Raw genomic sequence first — 25,689 nt, forward strand, 5'->3', positions numbered from 1 at the left:
TCACTGGTATTGGTATCGACCACTAGATTTCTGCTATCGTGACATCCCTACTACATGCTACATTTTGGCCTAATCAGTACGTACTACTAGTATAATATGCGGTTTAGAATACAGCCATACAGTAGGATGCTAAAATAATCCTTTGACATGCATTTTGTTAGCGTTTCAGCCCTTTGTTGCGTGTTGTATCGCAGATTGTTTTCCCTTCCAGTGGGCGTGGTTTTCTTAGTATGACGCATTGCGCTCTGTCTCTATATCTGTCTTAACTCCTCGGTCTGAATATTTCTTAATGAAGGTAGTAACACATCTCTTTACCGGTGGTTTGGGCTCTGCACTGTCTGTACACTCTGCAGGAGTCTGCAGCCCTTCTACCAGTTATTTCAGTGAGTCACCGCTCTCCGGTTCTTTGAAGAAGCCCGGTGTGGGTTGCAGTGCGTAGGTCGTTTGCCCTAATTAATGTTCCGACCACAAGTTCAAGAGCCTTGTTATTCAACTTAATGTTTTATCTGACTTATATGCAGTTGGGTATGGTTACCACATGTAACAATGAACTACACTGATCATGAAGTGTAGGAAAGCATGAAAGTATTTTAAGGTGAAGTTAGCTCTTTCTTCTCAATGGCAGCGTCTGACTCATCCTGACTTCTCGTCTATCGAATCAAAAGCTTAGAATGATCTGCAGGTAGAGCGGATCTGCGTAGGTGAAGCTTGTTGCAGTCTGTGATTAACACAGTGTTTGAATATGGTTGAGCTTTGCTGGAGCATTACAGGTGGGCCTCCTTATATCTGATCTTTCCATTCATCCTACGTCCTCTATGACTTTGTTTTCCCTCGAGGGAAAAGGTATTAAAGGGATCGGTTGGGTGTTTTGAAGTGGGGTTGTATGAGGTACTTATACTTAGTCAGTGTATTACCTACAGTAGATGACGGTCGGCGTGCTCCCAACTTGGAGAAACACACAGGAGCACCGTAGCAAAGCCATACAGTGCTGTGGACGGGGACGGCATAAAAATGCATTTTAGCCACCTACAAGTAAGGCCCCACCTAAAATAATGTATATCCGTTTAAGTGTATGCTATATTTAGAATATTTTCTGACGGCAAACTGAATTGAAAGTGAAACATGTCTATACTGTTTTTGTCATCAGAGCCTGCTGGCTTTGGAGAGGGCAGAGATAAGTTTCAGTTCAGTTCAGAAAGGGCTGTCTGACGGGGAGGTAAAGCGGTGAAAATATTCTAAATATAGCGTTTTAAAGGATTTTAAAGGATTAAAGCTTTTTGAAGTGGGGTTGTATGAAGTGCTTCTCCATAGTCAGTGTATGGCCTAAAGTAGATGACGGTCGGCACGCCCCCAGTTTAGAGAAACAGACAGGAGTACCAGCAGATTTCAAACACCTAAAAAAATCAATCAAGTGTACGCTATATTTACACTATTTTCACTTCTTTACCTCGCCATCATACAGCCCTTTTTGACAGGGAACTGAAGCCGGTATCTATGCTCTCTACAAAGCCACCAAACTCTTTTGACAAAAACAGTAATTTTACACAATCACACAAACTAACTAACCGATCGAGGCGGCGGTAGACCAGTGTAGGGACCTCACGAGACAAAGAGCCTTGGCCTACATGGGAAACCAGAGACCTGATCACAGCAGGAGACCTAACGGCCCAGTTTTTAAAATGTCGCATCTACATGTGAAATTTCATTTTGAACCCAAACAAGGACCCCCATTGGATGAGGCTAACAGGAAATGTGGGGTCTTTCCGGTGAAACGCCCACTATTCTCACAGGAGATGTAGGCACGCTCACCTGAATCTCAGCCTTTTCCACTGCGACTCACGTTGCTGCAGGAGGTACCCAACGCTGCGGCGTTCACCTAAAGACCGAGCCACATTTTCTGACCTCGCTGGACGAGTTAAGATAATGTTGTGTCCATCAGACTTTGATCCACATCCCTGCAGAAGGAAGACTACAGCCCGGCTTCACCAAGGAAGCCGAGGACAACCGTTCTTCATCAAAGGAAACGAGCGCACCGCCTTTTCCTTCATTTCTGGCTGCTTTCCCCTCCGCTGCCACACGGAGGTCCAGCCCGCCGTTCATCAGACGTCCAGACCGCCATACCTATAGAAGGAAGACCCGGATCCGCGTCCTTCACCAAGGAAGAGACGATCGCCCCGCCGTCTTCACATCAGCTGCTTCCATCCGCTGCCACACGGAGAGCCAGCCCTGCCGTTCTTCCCCCGCTGACGAGCATCATAACGGCCCGTTATTGTCCGAGCCAGCGCGACGCCGCCGGACCAACTAACGACGATCTACTCCACTATCGCTCCGAAGAAGCGATTCAAGTAAGAGGCTTGTGTCTGGGCAGAGACTAGTGAGATTGTATATTCCAATAAGTTAATAACTATTGTTGATTTATCCTGAACGTACGGACCGCCGAGTCCGTCTGTTGGTTTTGTTTATTTAACTTGCTTTGCTTGTTTATGTTGCTTTGTTTACTGTTGCTGACTGTCTGATTACTGTGTGCTCCTTGTGTTAGCTCCTGCCAAACGTGAAGATCTGTAGCTGTAGTTTATTATTAACAGACCAGTGCACGGCTGACTAACGAGCATCTGAGTAATAATAACCCAGCTAGTACATCTCTCGCGCGGCAGTTAGGATTCCTGCTGCTGCGGTGTTTACTGTTTTGACTGTGATACTGTTTTCAGGCGCTCCCCGCCTTTCTTTCCTCCACTTCTACCACACACAAACAAACACTTTGCCGACACGCGGGATCCCCGTCCCGTTCGTACGCAGTCGGTAATTTCCGTGGCGCTTCCGCCACCAGAGCACCTCCTCCCTCGTGACGTAACCACTTCCGTGGTGACGCCGCCTCGGGTTTCCCTTGCTCCTCCCACACACGCACACACGTAGATACGCCTCCTCACGTTCCCACCTTACTGATCACGCGGGACTTTCACATCCCGTTTGGGCGTGGTCTGTAACGTTCGAGCAACCCCCTCCCTCGCGTGACGTAACCGCTTACGTGGTGACGCCACCGTGAGCTTCCCCTCTTGCTCCTCCTACACTCACACACACATAGACACGCCTCCTCACATAGGCTCACCCCATTACCTTACAGGACACGTGGGGGTCACACCCCCGTTCGTGCGTGATCTGTAACGTTCGAGCAACTCCTCCCTCACGTGACGTAGCCACTTACGTGGTGACGTCCACTTAGGGCGTCCTTTGCTCCTCCCACACCACACACACACATAGACACTCTTCCTTCACACCTCAACACATACACATTTGCATTCACACACACATCTCTCTCTCTTACACACACATCTCTCTCTCCCGCACACACATTTTCTTTTGCTTTTGTGTTTTGTTTAATTCTAGTTTAGTGCTTAGAGCTGCATTGTAGGACATCCATTTGTTTATTAAAAGTGTTGTTAATTAGTAATTACTGCTGTGATAAATATTGATTTAGATTAATGTTGTTAGAGTGTTTATTGTTGATTAAGATCACTGTATGTAAATAAATGGTCTTATTTTAAATAGCAGTTGTCTGTGTTTATTGTGCATTCATATTGTAATAACGGCTGGTTATGAGAGTTAGTGCTCGGATTCACCCTTCGCTATTCACCTCCTAAGTGTAAAGTAGTGTTAAAATACTGGCCTTTGGAGGGAATATATCCCCTTATGAGACTGGATTAACGTTTGGTTATTGGTCCCTGATTCCAGGGTGGTGCCCCGTTCATTATTAATGTTGATTAATAATTCTTATTAATAATAATAATTCTATGAATGTTATTTATTAAATTAGCTAATAACCAAACCTGTTCCATTTGTAAATCCCCTACAAATGGTGCCCCGTGTGAGGCTCTCTGATACCAGTTATTGCAATATTCATGTACAATAATCCAGAATAGTCACTTTTGATTTATTAATTTTTCAAAATTTTTGAATTTTTCAAAAAAAATTTGATTTTTGAAAATTAATTTTCTTTTCAGGATTTGTCAAGCATATAATCAGTGTGGACTGATTAAGTGTGTATTAGTGGTTCGTTTTGTCTTATTTGTTTTTTTGTGGAATCCCTAAGCCATTAACATAAGCTGTTACTGACTAAAGGTGCTAAAGTGACTCATTAACATCCAAAGGATTTGAGTAACACTTGAGCCTGATAGCTTTAACAAATCTAACACAGTTTTGTAATCCACAGGTCAAATCCTCTTACCTGTGCATTTTTTTCTTTCAGCAACATAGTATCAACTTTATATCTCAGGGTTATAGTTTACTAGCTCAGCCAAATGAGTAGTAACGACACCCGTGAGTTAGGAGCCGAGACTCCCCATGAGTCCAGCGATCCAGGCCTGCAGGATGCGGTCGCTGGCCTCCTCAAGCTCTCCCTCGAGGAGAAAGATTATCTTAATAGCTACAGTGCTAGCACTGTAGAAAGTAAGATAATAGAGCTGGTTGAGTTTATCAACCAGCCGACCGGGAAGCCACAGCACACAGTCCCGGAGGTGCTTGGTCAATTAGTCTTGTTGTATGACCGCAAAGCGCAGCTGCAAGCTGCCAAGCACCAGGCGCAGCTCCAGGCTGCAGAGCGCGGTAATTCCAACCTACAGAAGGGAGGTTCGGGATTACCGTTTCGAGGTCTCCCGAACACAGGAAGATCGTGCTCGGCTGCTGGAGGAGACTGACGCCGCGTATGCGCAGCTTCAGGCTGCCACGCAGGAAGCAGAGGCCAGAGTTAAGGAGGCACAAGCCAGACAGGTAAGTACCGCTGCTAACCTGTTCTCCTTAGAATCACCTGACTCAGATACGGAGAACGTTTCTGCTGCTAATCCATCCAGCCAAACCCTTGGCTGGACCCCATCTAACCCCATCACTCTTGATGGTCAACGTGCCCAAGTAGCGGCCCGCCCGATGGACACAGGTTCACTGCCCTCCAGAAGTGTACCCCAATCCATCCAGAGCCGTGCTACTTTGCGGTTTGACCTATCTCCACCTCCATTCCGGACAGGGGTAAGTTACTCACGAGAAGCGAGTGGTTTTAGATCCTCATACGCGGACGATCGCTCAACGTCACGTAGCTCGCGACCTAACCCCAACCGGACTCCGCCCCCTGCACGAAGGAGGAGCCATCGTCCTTCCCGCTTTGGTGACCCAAGCGACTACGGGTCTTCAGATGACTCGGACCGTGGTTACCCGCCCCGAAGTCATGGCCTGCGTACCCATCAGCTTGAGTCCCTGGCAAAGGACATTGAGCGCTTTGATCCCAGTAGTCGAGAGTCCAACATCGACGACTACCTCAGGGAGATCGAGCGCTGCCTTCTTGATCTACCTCACGCTTCGTCACGTGAGGAGCTAAAGCTTGTGTGGAAGACTACGGCTAGAAGCGTTCATGTCTTCATGGAATCCTTGGCACCACAAATCAGAGACCGCTATTCAGCCCTCTGTAATGCCCTACGAGAGGAGTATTCTCCATATACGGATCCAGCTTCTGCCACTCTCGGCGCTTTCGCAGTAATGCATAAAAAGCATGAGTCCCCGAGAGACTATTACAGACGCCTGAGAGCCGCTTACTTTCAGGGACGTAGCGCCCCGGGTCTGGAGGAAGAACAAACTTTCAAGTCCCTGTTCCTGCACAACCTCCACGAAAGTGTGCGTTATGATGTCACGATGTCCAGCAGGTCAAACAACCTCAGCATGCATGAGATCAGGAGGTATGCGCAGATGGCCTGGGAGACACAGACACGCCCTGTTAAGTGGCAAGAAGACGACGCCGCCCGTGTCCTGGGGATTCAGTCCCCTGAGAGCAATGACCTGGCACTCGAAGGCAACGAAATGCCTCGTGCTTGGGAAAATGCCAGGGTGACTTACCAGGGACGCCAACCACCTCACCAGCATGGTAACCAAGGCTACTTCCACAATCAGGCCAGGCCAAGGCAACCTGATACCTTCCAACCGAAGAGGTTTCAGTACGACCAAAACCCCAAGCAAAGAGGTAAGTATAATGATGCAGTCCCAAACCCCCCCAGAGGGGAGGGTTGGCAAGAAATGGAAAACATGATTCGAAAGTGTTTCAAGGAAGCGATGAGACAGTTTGGGACAGCCAGTCAACAACCAGCGCTGCCGGACACTCCAAAGAAGTCCGACGACAGCCCCCCACCAGTATGACATGGCCGGATCCCATTCTCTTCTACCACCAAAGTTTACGTCGTAAGCTGGAGAAGGGAACCAAAGGAGCCCACGTTGCTCCCTGGGACCACCACACCGAACGTACCGCAACCTCCATTCTTGACCTCCTTGGCAACCTTGTCCGCAAGGATAATGCCACACACATATACACCTCAGTATTCATAAGGAGCTGTATCAGCACCCTTGATCCGCTTGACTCCGGTTTTGAACTAAACCTTATGTGTTCCAACACTTGGGTTCCATCACTCTTCCGGGGATGACTCTCGTGCATCCCATTTGCATCTGCACTCATGATGCAGAGCCCATGCTCATCGGTCAGACGGACAAGCCGCCGTCATCCAGGAGTCCAGAGGACCCCCACCGATGCTCATGCCTTTTCCAGAACCTGATCCAGGTTCTGATCTTTCCTTCTGGATCCACACGGACCAGATAACCTTAAGCCTTTGCACTTCCAGGAGAGAGGGCAGCCTCCACACCCGAAAGGGGGGGGGGCTGTCCCCACTCTCAGAGGAAGAGAACACACCCATGTACACCTTAGAACACCACCAACCATTGCCTACCACGATGACGACCCGTCTCTCTACCTCATTCCCAACCTGAACATGTGTGCCAAACAAAGGGCATACACTGGGTTTGCCCGAGCAACCCCTTTGTTCAAGATGTAACAAACTACCTCTGCGGCCTGAGAGTTGACACTCCTGAACAGAAGCGCCACGGTAGTATGACCATCAGGGATGAGACCACGGAGACACGGGTGGAACAGGCTGGCAATCGCTGGCTTGTGAGTACATCGGCCACCGAAGCCCTATTGTGTCATGACCGCCATGATACAGCCACTAAACTAACACTACCTAACCAGACAGTGTTTTTAACAATTCCATTGAGAGCTACAATACACATCGATGACATTGTCCTCCATCATCTCAACCCCGACAGACATGACGTGGAGATTGAGATCATGGACGCGTTCAGAGGTCACGACCTCACAATAGGCGACACCCTTCAACAGCAGCTTCTGGCTGAAGGGACTAAATTGGTTCAGTTCAGTCTCAAACCGACTGGACTTACCACCACATTTTCGTCACATATGAATGGGTTATCGTCCTATCAAGATCATCCGATGAATTGGATAGCCCTGGTGCTTTTGCTTGGTGGTTGGATCATCACGGCCATCGCTGCAAACAGCATGTACAAGTACATCCAGACACTACAGGCCAAACTAGATTAACTTCTGTTTGTGTCACCAAGCGTCATACATCAGCCATCAACCACACCTCTAACTGGCTCCACCCCTCTCAAGGAGTAAGTTGGTTAACCCTAACCCTAATTCTTTCCTCCCTCTCTGAGCAGCAAAGAATGTGATAAAATTGGTGTTTCCCTCAGGTTGAATGATGTATAAATGTAAAACAATGCAACAAGCTATAGATAAGTCATCTGCCCAGATACTAGAGCCTCTGTAAAACGTCATGCGCTGAACGGCATGGACTACTCCAACCCTTTCCCACTCAGGAATATGGACTGTAACCCTCAGGTTACCATCACCTACATGGACTGTTCGGCCCATTCATGCTCTAAAGACCGGGACCTGCGTCCCACTCTTCAGAACAAAGGGGGACTGTAGGGACCTCACGAGACAAAGAGCCTTGGCCTACATGGGAAACCAGAGACCTGATCACAGCAGGAGACCTAACGGCCCAGTTTTTAAAATGTCGCATCTACATGTGAAATTTCATTTTGAACCCAAACAAGGACCCCCATTGGATGAGGCTAACAGGAAATGTGGGGTCTTTCCGGTGAAACGCCCACTATTCTCACAGGAGATGTAGGCACGCTCACCTGAATCTCAGCCTTTTCCACTGCGACTCACGTTGCTGCAGGAGGTACCCAACGCTGCGGCGTTCACCTAAAGACCGAGCCACATTTTCTGACCTCGCTGGACGAGTTAAGATAATGTTGTGTCCATCAGACTTTGATCCACATCCCTGCAGAAGGAAGACTACAGCCCGGCTTCACCAAGGAAGCCGAGGACAACCGTTCTTCATCAAAGGAAACGAGCGCACCGCCTTTTCCTTCATTTCTGGCTGCTTTCCCCTCCGCTGCCACACGGAGGTCCAGCCCGCCGTTCATCAGACGTCCAGACCGCCATACCTATAGAAGGAAGACCCGGATCCGCGTCCTTCACCAAGGAAGAGACGATCGCCCCGCCGTCTTCACATCAGCTGCTTCCATCCGCTGCCACACGGAGAGCCAGCCCTGCCGTTCTTCCCCCGCTGACGAGCATCATAACGGCCCGTTATTGTCCGAGCCAGCGCGACGCCGCCGGACCAACTAACGACGATCTACTCCACTATCGCTCCGAAGAAGCGATTCAAGTAAGAGGCTTGTGTCTGGGCAGAGACTAGTGAGATTGTATATTCCAATAAGTTAATAACTATTGTTGATTTATCCTGAACGTACGGACCGCCGAGTCCGTCTGTTGGTTTTGTTTATTTAACTTGCTTTGCTTGTTTATGTTGCTTTGTTTACTGTTGCTGACTGTCTGATTACTGTGTGCTCCTTGTGTTAGCTCCTGCCAAACGTGAAGATCTGTAGCTGTAGTTTATTATTAACAGACCAGTGCACGGCTGACTAACGAGCATCTGAGTAATAATAACCCAGCTAGTACATCTCTCGCGCGGCAGTTAGGATTCCTGCTGCTGCGGTGTTTACTGTTTTGACTGTGATACTGTTTTCAGGCGCTCCCCGCCTTTCTTTCCTCCACTTCTACCACACACAAACAAACACTTTGCCGACACGCGGGATCCCCGTCCCGTTCGTACGCAGTCGGTAATTTCCGTGGCGCTTCCGCCACCAGAGCACCTCCTCCCTCGTGACGTAACCACTTCCGTGGTGACGCCGCCTCGGGTTTCCCTTGCTCCTCCCACACACGCACACACGTAGATACGCCTCCTCACGTTCCCACCTTACTGATCACGCGGGACTTTCACATCCCGTTTGGGCGTGGTCTGTAACGTTCGAGCAACCCCCTCCCTCGCGTGACGTAACCGCTTACGTGGTGACGCCACCGTGAGCTTCCCCTCTTGCTCCTCCTACACTCACACACACATAGACACGCCTCCTCACATAGGCTCACCCCATTACCTTACAGGACACGTGGGGGTCACACCCCCGTTCGTGCGTGATCTGTAACGTTCGAGCAACTCCTCCCTCACGTGACGTAGCCACTTACGTGGTGACGTCCACTTAGGGCGTCCTTTGCTCCTCCCACACCACACACACACATAGACACTCTTCCTTCACACCTCAACACATACACATTTGCATTCACACACACATCTCTCTCTCTTACACACACATCTCTCTCTCCCGCACACACATTTTCTTTTGCTTTTGTGTTTTGTTTAATTCTAGTTTAGTGCTTAGAGCTGCATTGTAGGACATCCATTTGTTTATTAAAAGTGTTGTTAATTAGTAATTACTGCTGTGATAAATATTGATTTAGATTAATGTTGTTAGAGTGTTTATTGTTGATTAAGATCACTGTATGTAAATAAATGGTCTTATTTTAAATAGCAGTTGTCTGTGTTTATTGTGCATTCATATTGTAATAACGGCTGGTTATGAGAGTTAGTGCTCGGATTCACCCTTCGCTATTCACCTCCTAAGTGTAAAGTAGTGTTAAAATACTGGCCTTTGGAGGGAATATATCCCCTTATGAGACTGGATTAACGTTTGGTTATTGGTCCCTGATTCCAGGGTGGTGCCCCGTTCATTATTAATGTTGATTAATAATTCTTATTAATAATAATAATTCTATGAATGTTATTTATTAAATTAGCTAATAACCAAACCTGTTCCATTTGTAAATCCCCTACACCAGCAACTCCTGTGTTCTGTGAGGTACAATTACTGTTTTTGTCAAAGGAGTCTGGTGGCTTTGGTGAGATCATAGATAATTGCTTCAGTTCCCTGTCAGAAAGGGCTGTCTGACGGCAGTGAAAATATTCTAAATATAGCGTACGCTTAAACTGATATCATTTTTTGGTGTCTAAAATGCGTTTAGCTGCTGCCCCCGTCCACAGCTGTACGTTGCTTTGCTCCCGTGCTGGTACTCCAGTCTGTTTCTCTAAACTGTTGGCGTGCCGACCGTCATCTACTGTAGGTAATACACTGACTATGGATCAGTACCTCATACAACGCCACTTCAAAACACCTGAACTATCCCTTTAATGGTGCAACATCTGGATTATGTTATATTAAAGGGCAAAAAATGTAAACCTTTATCTATTATCTATCCATGCTCTTCAAAACTACACACAGAAATTCAGTGTGTGTGTCGCACACTATACTTAAATGAGGTACCTTTGAACTGAGTGCAGACTCGACCCTCTCAGTGTTTTATCAGCAGCTGCGTATTCCTCAGAAAACAACATTGACCACACGTTTGCATCACTAAGCTGGCTGACTGGATCTTCATACAGTATAACAGGATCACCATACTGTGTAACATTGGATAACATGTGTTGCATCATGCCACATCCTCCCCAGTGCTGTTGCTGTGGCGATATGCCAACATGTGTCTCTAACGCCACTCGGGCCGAAGAGCGAACACACCGCTGAGGCTGCTGTCTAGATACCAGTAATAGAGCCTCTGTTGCTCACTGCTGCCACACAGCCTGGTGCTGCATCGTCTCTCTGCATGTTGGCGTGTGTGAAGCTGCCAATCAGAAACATGAGTTATTAACCCCGGCTGAGTCAGCTTGGCTCAAGGTAGCATGGAAGTTGCATTTAGAGTAGATTCGTTTTGTGGCAATGATTCATAAAACCCTGTAGAGTATATTACTCACCCTGTGGCGGCCGTATTGGACGTCCTCACTAGCAATCAAGAGATGAAAATACAATTTAATTACCTCAGCAGATATTCAGTTGTATTTCATTATCATGCACTAAAATACATTTAATCAAGTTTGAGTTTAAATGGCATTTTATCTAGTAGAAGCTAAAGATTAACATTTCTTGTGTTGCCAGGTTCTCATTCTGGTGATTTGGTCTATCTAACGTCGGCCAAAACAAAATGTTCAAGCTGCCTGAGCCAAGCCCCACAGGAACAGCTCGGAGCAGTGCAGAGATTTTGGTGCCACGACCAAAAAAAAACACTGTTTCCCGTACACAGTTATTACAAGAAATGGGTGTAAAACAACAACAAAAAAATCTGTGTTTGTAGTTTTGAAATATGCGCCACTAGTTTAGGTCCTATGCAGGACGGAACCTGACAAAAATAAATAAATAAATCACTCAATAAATAAATAATTATCTCATTAAATGTAGCAAAAACAATATAAAAAATAAATATAGCCATTAATTAATTGATAAAATGAGTCATGAATTGATATTTCTGTTTGACTCTGCTTCTTTATTTATTCCTTTGTATTAATTCCCCTTCTGTTTAATTTTCCCTTATATTTATTTATGTATTTATTTTTATTATTTTGTTTTATTTATTATATTATTATTATTTTTTTTAATTATTTTTCATTTATTTTTCATTTACTTTTTACATATAAATACAAAAATACTAATATAAAATGCAAAAATAAATTAATAAATAAAAAATTAATGGAAAAATAAATAAATACATTTTATAAATTTAAGGTAGTATGACATGGTTGGTCCCAATGGATTTCTTAATTTTTTTTAGTTTCTTGTGATACCAGTATCTTCACTCTAGCTTTAAAACTGAGCCCACTGCAATGTAAAAATCGCAGGTTATGTTAATGCGTTAAAGAAATTAGTGGCGTTAAAACAAATTATTATCGCGTTAACTTTGACAGCCCTAGTTTTCATTGCTAAATATGAAACCAGATTAAACCCGCTGACACCTTGCTGATGTGATGTGCAACACTCTCATATTAGTTAAAAACTGCCTCAGCAGCTGGACAGATGCAGGCACTCATGCATGGTTTTCCATTTCTGTCATCCAATTTAGTTGTTTTTCTCATTCCCTGCTCCAGCTGCTGTGTATCCATAGCGACTTCCACCGTCACCTTTTTCTTGCTCTAGGGCACTTCAGCAACAGGGGGAACAATGTATGGGTACAAACTGCAAATGCAGCACAGGATTGAATGCAAGAATTATAACCTCCACGTACTGTATATATACGGTCCCATAAACATGCTGCTACACACACACACCCCCCATAGGTCCAATGGGACCTCCAGCCTGCAGAAGGCTCCTATGGAAACTAGCCTGCATGCCTCAACTGCACACACACACACACTCTCTCACACACACACACACACACACAGAATGGAAAATAAACAAGGAGGAAAAGAGAGTAAACAGATGTATTATTCATACATCACTTCCTTTATTTCCAATGTTCATCATTTATTAACCAATGAGAAGTGTGAAAATTGTTTAGTAATGCTTTTAGATGTGAGGAGGAGCAGATGGAGTCAGGTGTGTTTACGAGGAGTTGATTTAAAGGCAGGGTTCATAAAGATTTTAGAAACATTTTTTAGTTATATTAGCTGAAATTTTCATTACATCCCGACAGCAATCAATAAATCCAATGCTCTGACAAAAAAAAAGAAGAAAGAAATCTGGTATCTGTGGCTAGGGTCCGAAATTAACAGATTTTCCGTTTGGCGAGTAAATCTTTGAAGGCTATCCACCATAACGGCCGGTATACGTTTGTACCAAAATGGTCATATCATGAAAACTATAAGCTTGGTTACATTCAGAGTCTCTACTCCGTTTTGGTGTCATTAACGCTGCTTCTGTCCTTATGCTTGGCTGGTGGATTTTTTCATCAACCAGTCTCCTTGGCTGGAGAGTCAGAAAGGTAATTTTGGACGCTGTCTGTGGCTGTCGCAGGACTGTAATAAACCTGTCCAATCATTCAGTCCGAATGTAATGATTGGACGGGCTACCTGCCTACCTGTGCCCTCTCTCCCCGTGCACTCATTGCATATCACCAGAGTCTTCCACAAGCTGCTAGCTTGACAGCTGTGAGTACTAACAATAGCCATGTTCACCATTCATGTTCATTATATGTTTATTAGTGTGACCAGATACAGACAAACCCAATGTGGGACAAAGAGTATGTTTGTGTGGGACAATGTGAGACACGTTACCAAGGCTGAGAGGTACTCTACAATTTGATATATCTAACTTAAATAAACATTTCTATTCAGCCCCTTATCTTGTATCATCTCTATGCTTTGCCTGAATGCATCCATAGATCGGCACATCTCTTTTTGAGCCGCTCTTTTCTTGTGAGACTCACATGAACTGTGTCGCTTCATGTCTTCGTGTGAAATTGAAAAATAACTGGCAAGATTTCACAAAAAACTCTTGTGCACCTCCTTCCACCGGCTTCACCCGCTTCTAAGTAGTTTCACAGTCTTTGCTGTAGCTGCTCTTCCTTTTCTTTGTGGTAGTTTTCGTCATATTCCGCCTAAATCTCCAGAGATTGTGACTTTGCGGTGACTCACAATTTTCTCTGTTGGGCGTAGCGAAGCAAAGACGGTGACATGTTAACCTGCACTTGACCCACGTATGCTCAGTTTGACAGCAAACACAGCGCCGTGATGACAGCCTTCCATGCTTTCTGCACAGCCATATAATAACATAACATAAAAGCCAGATTTTAGAAAAGCGTCTGTCCTGCAGCGGTTTGACTTTTGAAAACTAGAGCCGATGAAATTGTGGGACGAGGGACAATAATGCAGTGCAGTCCCTGGTAAAGTGGGACACCTGGTCAACCTGTCGTTTATGTTCATTATGATAGTTTTGGGGGAGTGTCTTTGAAGGGAGTCCTGAAGCGACAGACTGCCAGTGTTGCCGACTTGGTGACTTTCTCTCTAGATTTAGACACTTCTTGAGCTAATTCTGCTTCTTCCATTGGAAAATAGTTGACAGCACTGGGCTGGGTTTTTCTGTTGGATCATTTAAAAAAATCTAGTGCAGTTTCTCGAGATCGCCAACCCTGCCTTTAATGATGATGTGTAGAAAATGTATTTTTTGTTGCTGTTGTTCTTCGTCCTTCCTGAAACAAACTGAAATATTCACATTCAGCTGTTTTAATTATACAGAAGTACTCTGTGTGATATTAAAAGGTTTGAGGCGGAAATGCTGATTAGATGAGGGAAGTTTGAATGCATGATAAATCTGCTGAGGAAGAACTTTTCACAAACGTGTGTGTGTGTGTGTGTGTGTGTGTGTGTGTGTGTGTGTGTGTGTGTGTGTTTCCTGACAGATGTGTGTGGGGGCGTGTTTTGCTGTCTGAATGTGTGTGTGTGTGTGCTGTGACCCGTTAGTGTGAGGGTGAGTGGTGCATGGAGGTACAACATCCTGATGAACACGGCACCAGCTGAGAGACCACCTGGACTATACTAACCTACCTGACCTGAGACACACACGTACACACACACACACACACACACACACACACACACACACACACAGGAAGGATTAAAGGTACTTGGACAGCTGGTCTTTAGCTGAGAGATGTGATGAATGAAAAGAGAGTTTAGGGTTTAAAGCTGCATGCTAACTCTGTCACGGACAAGAAGCGTTATCATATCACGGTAACGTGATGTCAAGCCGGCCGTCGCTCTCGTCTCTGTGGTCAAACGGGCCGACGCTACAACTGTAGAGCACCCATATACTGACATTTATGTTACATGCATTCAAACGGCCCCGATGGAGCTGACCATGGATGGATAAAGAGAACGGAGCTGACGGGAGAGCTAGACACGGACTTGGAGAAGTTAGAGGAAGTAGACATGTGGGACTACGTCCAGTTTTCAAAATAAGGTTTTAACAAAGGGAACTGTATATACAAAATACATATAGGGAAATCAGATTGATGGATTACATTCACAAGAAGTATAAAACATTACATACCCATTATAAATTAAAAAGAAAATACCACTAATTTGTGTCTTTATTCTTTGATTTTTGGGTTGCTGGAAAAAAACGCAATAAATAGTTCCCAACAATGACTGATATATTTGACTTCAGGACATCTCTGACTACATACATGCTGAAAATCAAACATTTTTACATTATTAATTTAGATATTTTCCAAAGTAAAAGTCTCTAGAAGTGTATGATTCATCTTTTTCCCATTGTCTAGAGTTAAAAATCGAATATCAAATCACAATACTTAAAAATCGCAATACGTATCAAACCCAGTATCGTGGTAGTATTGAATCGTGAGTTAGGTGTATCGTCCCAGCCCTAATGACAATAGTGGAGTAGACATGTCTGAACACTGCTACGATGAACATTATTGTTTTATATAAGGATTATTTTTAGTCTTCTCCTCTGTAGAAGAGCGAGTCCCCAGCGCTTCCTCTCTAAATGAATCTCTTCCTCTTCTCCTCTATATTGTGTTGCATCTCTTTTTCAGTCCCTTGGTCTCTAACTTTGATTTAATTTCCTTCTCTCTCTTTCCTATCTCCCTTAATTCTCTCCTTCTTGCCCTCCCTCTAATGTTACATGCCATTTCCCCAGAGCGCCTGTGTTTTGTGTCTCAGTTACAAGCTGAAAGATTTATTACAGCTATTTGCTCCTTTTAACCACTCCCCGTCTCTCCCTCCGTCTCTCTGTCCATCACACAGGCCTTTACTACAATTTACCCGGCTACATTCTCCCGTCTTCTTATACCGCTTTTCCTCTGACTTGTATGTTTTGTTCCTGCAGTATTGTTTCTGTCCGCCTCATGATGCTCGACAATCCCTTTTCTCTCCTTCAGTCTCGAGCCTTTTCATCTCAGTGTTGCCATCTGCCTTGGCAAGAAGGTCTAAATAATGGATTCATTAAAAAGGAAGCTACTGTCGGTGAAGGTGATAATTTTGACCCGGAGCTGAGGTCATGTTTGATGTATTTTACGCGCCTTAGTCTGTGAGTCTAAGTCTCTGTGTCATCTTTGTTTTACCCTGGCTATTAGACAAATGTCACCTGTGGGACAATAAATTTGAAGTTGAAGTTAAAAACTGTTATTTCATCTATTTAATAAGTCAGGAAATATGCATCCTCTGCTCCGCTGACAGGTGAAGGCCCGCAGGGGGCCAGGGATGATTAAAGGTGGTTGTAAATGTAATCCTAGACTCTCAATAATTCAGAAGGGAATATAGGCGAGGTAGACTCATTTAGGTGCAGCCAACAATTCTACATTGTCCAGCGTGTTCAAACATTTAAGAGCTCCATTTCATAATGAGGATACCAGCCAATTAAAAAAGAGACACCTCTCTCTTAGACAAGGTTGTAGGTTTAAAGGTTCTGTTTGTTAGTCCTAACACGTATAAATCATTGCGGGTTGGTGTCCCATGGGCGCTCGCTTGTGGCTACGCTGTTCAGACTCAGACTCCAACACAAACCACACGGAAGCACCAAAACCACAAAGGTATATCTAGTGAAGCCCGTCTGGCAAACAGTGTCAACTCTTCCTGCTTCAGCCTCCCGACCGTGGTCAGAAGACACCGTGGAGACCGTAGCTTTGGTCTCCAGGGCACACTACACACTGCAGAAGACTTGCTCCGGCAATTTTACTGCAAAATTACATGTAAAAACAAGCATTTCTTTAGAAAAGCTGCATCATGTGGACAGTAGCCGTCTTGTTTTCTAGTCAGGTTGACTTTGTTCATTCTGTCATAATAACATCATCTTTATGCAAACCAGCCTTCTATGTGCCCTTTGACGTTAAATAGATTTTTGAATACACAGCATGTAGAAGACAAAAAGAATGATGTAAATCAATGCTAACCTTCCCTTTACTAATTAAAATACATGATATTAACAGGCATGCACACCGTCCTCACTGTAGGTCCTGCCTCAGGCCCGCGTATCATAAAATCAATGTTTATTCACAGTGAAAGTGAGTACGTGACCTGCATGTTTCTGCACTCATTCTGGAGACCCACACAGCTTTCTAATATGATATCTATTAAAGCATAAACGCCTCATTACGCACGTCTCCTTGTTTGTGACAAGCGGACAGAGAGAATCTTGTTTAATATTCTGTTGTGAGAGGAAACTAAATGATTTATTTTGTCACTGATGCAGTCAGTAAATGAAATTCTAAGCATCTCCAGCAATTATCAGTGTCTCCAGTCTTTGGTTCTTGTTCTGAGGCTATAATGCGATAGTCAGGCCACGAGCAATGAAGCCGTGTTAATGCTGTACTGAAAGTGATGAAAATTAATTTGCATAGTCGGTGGTGCTCGACAGAAACGTGGGAGATGGAGAGAGAAGGAGAAAGAGACAAATGAGGAAATAATTAGTTATGAAAAAACATATTCTGGAGGTGCATGTACAGCGTAGAGCGTCTTGTTTCTGTAAGCATATTCGTGAACGAGGTGTTATTCACATGATAAATCTGCCTTCACCTCTCATACCACGGCACAGTGAAACTGAACTCTATTGGAACTGACACTTTCCAGTTTTCGGGTGAATTGAACTTGATTTCATTCATTCTCTCGTCCCCGGACGACAGGACGATATTAGTCTGGAGCCCTGATCCCTGGTGCTGACGCTACCTGCTGCAGTACTGAAGAATAACCAGTACCGTCACGCTGTCAGAGTTTTGGCATCGACTTGGCACAAAAGTATCGGTTCTCGTGACATCCCTCGTGTTACATCAAAAACAGGAGACAAATAAGGAAATCATGGCCATTTTCAAAGGGGTCCCTTGACCTCTGACCTCAAGATGTGTGAATGAAAATGGGTTCTATGGGTACCCACGAGTCTCCCCTTTACAGACATGCCCACTTTATGATAATCACATGCAGTTTGGGGCAAGTCATAGTCAAGTCAGCACACTGACACACTGACAGCTGTTGTTGCCTGTTGGGCTGCAGTTTGCCATATTATGATTTGAGCATATTGTTTTATGCTAAATGCAGTACCTGTGAGGGTTTCTAGACAATATCTGTCATTGTTTTGTGTTATTAATTAATTTCCAATAATAAATATATACATACATTTGCATAAAGCAGCATATTTGTCCACTCCCGTGTTGATAAGAGTATTAAATACTAGATTTTGAACAGATAACAAATGTGTGATTCATTTGTGGTTAATCACATTTAACTATGGACAATCATGCGGTTAATTGCGATTAAATATTGTAATCAATTGACAGCCCTACGGGGAACATGATTTTTAGGAGAGCAGGCTGCTCGGTGTGAGGGGAGAGAGCAGGATTCGGTGTTTGGAGTTAAGTGTCTGATGAATGAGTGGATATAATGTTATTGACTCTGGGTAAGCGTGTTAGTTAGCTGAGGCCACACCCAGAAGCTACAGGAAGAATACTGCCCGTGCAGTCCCTTCAACATCGAAGGAAAGAGCAAATCAATAAGAAATGAATAAAAAGAGCAGATGAACACGGCCAGTTTCACCATATTTTGAAGTGTAGATCCGACTCCTTTCTTCCTCCCTTAAACTCTTCAGTCCTGTGAACAAATCCAGGATGATTCTGTCTCTTTACTGCTTTCTTTCTCCTCATCTTGCACTTTCCAGGCACACTTGGCACTTCAGCGTTTTTTGGGGCACCAGACATCAGACAGCTGCGTCTGAGCTGATGGGGTTTATCTAGAGCAGCTAGCAGAAGAAAAACAAGCACAACTGTAATTCAGTTATTACCCGGCCTGAGTGTGTGGACTGGTTGTCAGCTAATGACAGCAGGAAGCAGATGGTCATACCAAATGTCTCTCTTCTCTAAAGCTATGAGCCTCGAATGCTTTAAATGCTGACACTGGAAACGTCTAACAGACTGTAGTTTCTATATATTGTGTCAAGTTCAGAATTAATGCTCTTACACACTGGGTGCCACAATGAGCCGGGAAAATCGTCTATTGTTTTTGAAATCAGACCAGCACTTGGCAGGCCTGTAGCTATGGAGGACGGAACCTGTCAAAATAAACCAATAAATAAATAAATGTGTCATTGAATGTAGCAAAAATAATATTAAAAATAAATGTAGCCATTGATTAATTTATAACATGTGCCATGACATTTATATTTCTGTTTAAATTTGCTTCATTATTTATTTATCTTACTATTAATTCCATTATTTATTTACTCTTCTGTTTAATTTTCCATTTTCTTTGTTTATGTATCTATTTTTATACATTTTTGCATTTATTTATTTATTTTTGCATTTAATTTTTATTTATGTTATATTTATTTTTAAATGTATTTATTTGTTTATGCATGATTTTTTCCATTTGCATTTCACCCCTTATTTATTTCCCTAAACTTATTTTTTTCTGTATTCTTTTCTTACAACAAATAAAGAAGTGATTTAATACAAAGATAAATAAATAAAGAATCTAAATTAAAACTACTAAAAATATCATTTATGTCACATTTTATCGATTTAATTTATCTTTTTTTAGCCGGGCTATGACAATATTAATTATGTATTATGTATATTAGGTAATTTCTTTTTACTCCTCTATGACAGTAAACTAAATAGCTTTAAGTTGTGGACAAAACAAGACATTTGAGGACGTCATCTTGGGCTTTTGGAAACACTGATCAACATTTTTCACCAAATTTATGACATTTTATAATCTGACAGATTAATCGACAATGAAAATAATCGTTATTTGCAGCCCCAGACATAAGCAGTGGGCCTTGTGAAGATTTCTGTGTGGCTATAATCACTACGACTCCACACCAACCCTCTTAACACTGAGCATGCTCATGCAGCCGATGTCCTTGGTCTTGTAAATTGACTCGTTTGTGGTCGTGAATTGTGGGAATTGAAATGCTCTGGTGGCCTGAGCTCATAATGGATGTGCAGCTGTTTTTTAAAATGGACGCGTTACCACTAAAAGTAGAGAGGAGAAACCACTTTTCTTCTCTTCCTCCTCTTTAAACGAGAGAATCAAGCTCTTTCTACTCTGTGGTAGTGAGCTGGGGATTGACTGTTCTGGTCTGGTGCAGTTAGGACGTAACCGTGTGCCAGCTAAAGCAGACCCTGCTGCTCAGTATGTGCAAGAAATGACCTGCTCTTCGTCCCATCAATCTCTTTATAATGGTGGAGCTCAGCACAGAGTGGGCCCCATCAGCAATGTACCGAGAATGAGAAATATGTTCTGACCTCTAAGGCAGCACAATCCTCAATTATCCAACCATTGAATGTCCTTTTAATAGATCTGTTTCTTCCATCTCTCTCCACCTCCTTTGTTAAATGCATGCATGTCAGCTCCTGTACCGGCTCAGTAATGTACTGGAACTAAAAGCTGCAGTCTGTTGAGGTTTGAGGTCTGGCCCTTAACCAGATGAGAGGTTCTTCAGAGAGGGATTGCTGCAGTACTGGTAATTGACCGGTCAGTCAGTGGTTTGTTCTTCACACGCTGAGTAATGAGGCTAAGATGAGACCAGTGGGCGACCTCCGCTTCTGAAAAGTGAAGCCAATGTTGAGGTGCCTTAAAGAGGCAGTAGTCAGTATGTTTTTGGCATCATTGGGCAAAAATTCCATAATAACCTTTCAGCATATTGTAATTCAAGTGTTCTGAGAGATAACTAGACTTCTGCACCTCCTCATGTCTCTGTTTTCAGGCTTTAGAAAATCTAGCCTGTGACGGGAGACTTTGACCAATCACAGGTCATTTCATTGAGAGAGAACGTTCCTATTGGCTGTGCTCCGGTCATGTGACCAGAACTTGGCGTTCCTTCAAGAGATTTCCAAAAAGGCTGCTGGGTCACAAACTTTCTCATTTTCCAGCTAAACAGTACACTACAAGATGATTCTGAAAACATTTGAGGAGAGAAATAGGCATTAACGTAACAGAATATTGATTCATATTTGATCAGCGCTGCCTAGTTTGACCGTTTGGTCGGAGTTCAGAGTGATTGACAGCCGCACTTGCATTCTTTCTAATGGCAAGCAGGGGGCGACAAACCTATCATAGTGAACGTAAACAGTGGACATGGCTGTTGTTAGTACTCACAGCTGTCAAGGTAGCAGCTTGTGGAAGACTCCGGTGACGCTGAATGAGTGACAGAGCATTTGATTTATTGATTGCTGTCGGGATGTAAAGAGAGTTTCCATAAAAAATGTTTCTAAAATACATCATGTACCATACTGTAGCTTTAACAACTTATAAGTGTGACATTTCCAGACTGACGCTCGTCATCAGACAGACAAAGAGGCTGTTAATTGCTCTCACCTGTGAAAATAATGTACTAAATTGTATAATTTTGTCTCCAAATGGAGTATTTTTTATGATAATGAAATATGATCAAATAAAACTAATAAGATCAAATAAGATCAATAAAAATGTAAATAAGATAACAAAACATAATCCAAAGTCAAGTGTGTACATTCAATATAAAAAATAAAATCAAAAATATTATAAAGTAAAAATACAATTTCTCGTGTGTTGATTTTGTAAGCTGATTTTGCAGTTCAGAGGATGAGATCGGTACATGATGCACGCAGATACAGACATAGATATGAAACAGTTTTATCTATACAGATTTCGGAGGAGACCGGCGCCGTTGAAAACAGCCTGCTCTTTCAAAACTACTCGCTATCTGCTGACGTTACTTTGCGTTGAATAGCGGTCCACTTCCGTGTTTCAGTTCGGTCGGCTTTCACACCTGACGCGAACCGTACCCGAGTACACATGAACCGTACTCCAGACCACCTTTTCAAGTGGACTCGGGCACGGATCGACGAACCGTGGCCGAGTACGGTACGGAGCGTTCACACTAATCAATCGAACTGGACTTTGGGGACAAGTGGACTCGGATCCGGGCCCCGGTCCCTGATGTGAAAGTTCATAGTTAATATTTCTATTAGATATGCTGCTCTTGTCCATACACTGATCTTTGCGATATGTGTTTCAGGTGTAAAATCACGGCAAGACACCAAATTCCCACACACGAGAGGACTAGTGACTTCCATCACATTAACATGAACAAAATAACTTGTTAAAGGTGTTGCATTATAATGAGAGCATTGCATCGCCTCACTTCCCCCTCATATTATTAGAGTGCAATTTGGTAAATTGACATCCAGACACACTTTTTCACACCCTGTCAAAGCAGTGAACATTCTCCATCCATCACCCAGTGATGTATCCATATTTCTTGCCTGGCGCCTGCTGTGGGCTGTAAGCCACTCTCCGGACCCCCCCAGACACGTCATTTTGAATTTAGGTCTTTTCTTTTTGTCTTCAGGCATCCGTTGCATCAGAAAAGTGTTTTGTTCAAGTTGCAACCGAACTGACGAATAAATGACTTCTCTGGTGCCTGGAGAGAACAGACTGTGCCCATGTCTCACACCAAGCATCCATCTATTCCCCCCATCTCTGTCTCCCCTTTACTGTTAGTGTGCACCCACAGGCGTACTGATTTTCTGAATGACAAGTAGCAACATGTTTTGAACGCCGCGTACACCGGCTGTGAGCGCTCCGTCCTCCTCGTGGCGATGGCCTCATTAACGCTGTGGTTCCCCTATAGCTTTGGGTTTAAATCAGAAATATCGCCGACGAGGTTGTTGTTTGGAGAGCAGCAGAGGTGGAGGAGAGAAAGTTTCTCTTTATGTATTTATGTGTGTGATAGTGTGTGTATTAACACTGTTATATTATTGCCTGGGAAGCAACACAGCCTCTTGTTTACCCTCCAGTCGGAGCGATTTAATGTGACAGGATGTGCTGTGTGCGTGTGTGTGTCTGTGCATGCATCTAAATATGTGTGACTGGTTTTGTGTCCTGATATTGGCTCATACCTGCGTCTCCTGTTTACTGTTGCACTCTGGCAATATGTGTGTGTGTGTGTGTGTGTGTGTGTGTGTGTGTGTGTGTGTGGATGCTGCCAGCATAATAACAAGACAAGGGAAACAAAGTGTGGTTGACAGATAAAGAAAATCAAAACCAAAACACATCACATGCACTAACTCTCTTTCTTCCTTGTTGACCTCTCCCTTTTCATGATCCCACACACACACACACACACACACACACACTGCAATACCACAATAACATGCGTTATGGTTGGTCGCACTCTAGAGCCATGCACAAGTTGGCTGCTGCCCAGATGGTGTATTTTTATCTACAGTATATGAGGTACTGAGGTTGATAGTATGTTGCACACAAGCAGGACAACTATATATTTATAGTAAAAGTCCCTAGAAGTGTAACTTAATTACAACTTAAGTTGTAATTCAACTTTTCCCCATGGTCTAGTGTTAAAAAGTTAACAAAAATCATCGCAATAAATCGTATTATCGAATCACAATCCTTGAAAATCGCAATACATATCGAATCGGCACCAAAGTATTGTGAATCGAATTGGGAAATAAGCATATTGTCCATACCCTAAAAAATAAGGTGTGTCAGATTTAGAAGGCTGCAGCTGTTATTTAATAACGTTGAGGTAAATATAAGTATATGATCAGATTCAGATTGGGGCCAGATAACCTTTGAGTGGGACATCCCTACTATATTCTGCCTTGGCCACTAGTTTTTACACGGATGTGATAATGTTTCTGTTGCTCATCCCATCCCAAAGATGTTCCTCCGTCTTCATCCAGCCACCAACAACATGTTGAAAGCTGAAGGCTGCAGCTGCTTTCTGATCAAACCTGTGAGGTGACAGCGAGCAGTGGGAACACACTCATCTCTCTCTTTCTCATCATGGAGCTTTCTTTCCAATCTGGCATCTTCAACTCTGGGTGTTTTCTGCACTTCTGACCTCTTTTACTCCTGTCCTTTTCTCTGTCACCATCCGTCTCTCTCTCTCACACATGCGTACACTTTCTTCTTTCTTTTGTGCACACCGATCAATAATCCAATCTACACAGCCTTGTACTGTGGAGACAGAAGCCCTCATCACTATTTGAAGCACGTCTCAGTGAAAGGAAAGCCAGACAGACAAACAGAGAGGTAGTCAGTCAGACAGACAGGTTGGTGAATTAACTACTGAAGCCTTGGCGAGCCGTCGCCTCGTCAGCCCCCTCGTCAGCCCCCTCGTCAGCCCCCTCGTCAGCCCCCTCGGCCCCCTCGTCAGCCCCCTCATCAGCCCCCTCGTCAGCCCCCTCGTCAGCCCCCTCGTCAGCCCCCTCGTCAGCCCGCCGAGACGTTCAAATTCCCACGCTTTCTAAGGCTGGATGCTCTCTGTACTAACATTTAATTTACCCAGCCATGTTCTCAGTTAAACTTATATTTTATTTACCAAGAGAAGTAAGGAGCGCACAACGATGGCTGCTGGAATAACAGACGTTTTAAAGGGTTTTAAAGGATTAAAACTTTGTTGAAATGGGGTTGTATGAGGTACTGATCCATAGTCAGTGTATCACCTACAGTAGATGACGGTACCTTAAAGGGAGATTTGTCAGGTTTTTAATCCTCTTATCAACATGGGAGTGGGCAAATATGCTGCTTTATGCAAATGTATGTATATATTTATTATTGGAAATCAATTAACAACACAAAACAATGACAAGTATTGTCTAGAAACCCTCACAGGTACTGCATTTAGCATAAAAAAATATGCTCCAATCATAACATGTCAAACTCAAGAAATTACCAAACTCTTTCTGTTTGCTATACGTACTGTACTTCACTGTGTTCAGGGCATCCACTAATTAGATCTCTGTAACTGTTTCAGGGCAGCTGAACCCCCCACGACCCCACAGGACCCCATGACTTTGGTTCGGGTAAGTAAACTGCCTTTGTGCATCTTTTGTGTGAGAATAAATGGTGCAAACACACACACACACACACACACACACACACACACACACACACAAGGAAGCACAACCTGCTGTAACCAAAGTTGTAATGAGCAGTTGGTTTATGCATGAACAAATGTTTCATGGGGAGAGATCCAGCCACACACACATACATACACACACACACACACACACACACACACACACACACACACTTAACAAGTCTCAGTGAGGGAGTCACGAAGAGGCTGCTTTGTTACTGAAGCCAGCTCGCTCTCTCCTCTGGTTTCCCTCTCTCTCTCTGAATACTAAACATCTCACTGCTGTTATCCACTGCCAGGAAACCAACGACTGCTCTGTGTGTGTGTGTGTGTACTCCCTATGACTTTGTATAGTTCCATATATACAGTAAATGTTTGTGTGTCAGCGACTGTGTATTTTATGACTGCAGTTTCCTGTATGTAGTGTTTGTGTGCGTGCTGTGAATACATGTGAGAGTGTGTTGTTGGCGGCCACTCTGTCAGAATACTCAGCGAGCTGGTGTGTGTGTGTGTGTGTGTGTGTGTGTGTTCCCTCAGGGCTTCATGTAATATAGCAGCAGGTAACGGGAGAGCAGGGACTTGTTGCCGATGACTAATAGGCTATTACCTTCTACCTTTGTGGCATTTGTCTGTTGCAAACTTGCTCCTTTTCTCTCTCCATCCTTGTTTTCGTTGTTTGCTCTTTCTCAATTTCTCCTAGGGATGCACCGGTTTTCAGACCGGGTACAAGTACAAGTACTTACATTTGGGTACTCGCCG

General features: G+C 43.9%; 1 protein-coding gene across 2 annotated transcripts in view; it reads left to right on the forward strand.

The window, feature by feature from the left end:
• The window catches only part of slc8a2b (solute carrier family 8 member 2b), a 162,611-nt gene that overhangs the window by 35,198 nt on the left and 101,724 nt on the right, over nt 1-25,689 (forward strand). The window contains exon 2 of one of the 2 annotated variants that reach the window (XM_037775198.1): nt 24,826-24,874. The gene's annotated coding sequence lies outside the window, so the exon portion shown is untranslated. The remainder of the gene's footprint in view (nt 1-24,825; nt 24,875-25,689) is intronic. The other variant, XM_037775199.1, reaches the window with a different exon arrangement.

The sequence above is a fragment of the Sebastes umbrosus genome, chromosome 7 (genome assembly GCF_015220745.1).
Source record: "Sebastes umbrosus isolate fSebUmb1 chromosome 7, fSebUmb1.pri, whole genome shotgun sequence".
Classification (NCBI taxonomy): domain Eukaryota; kingdom Metazoa; phylum Chordata; class Actinopteri; order Perciformes; family Sebastidae; genus Sebastes; species Sebastes umbrosus.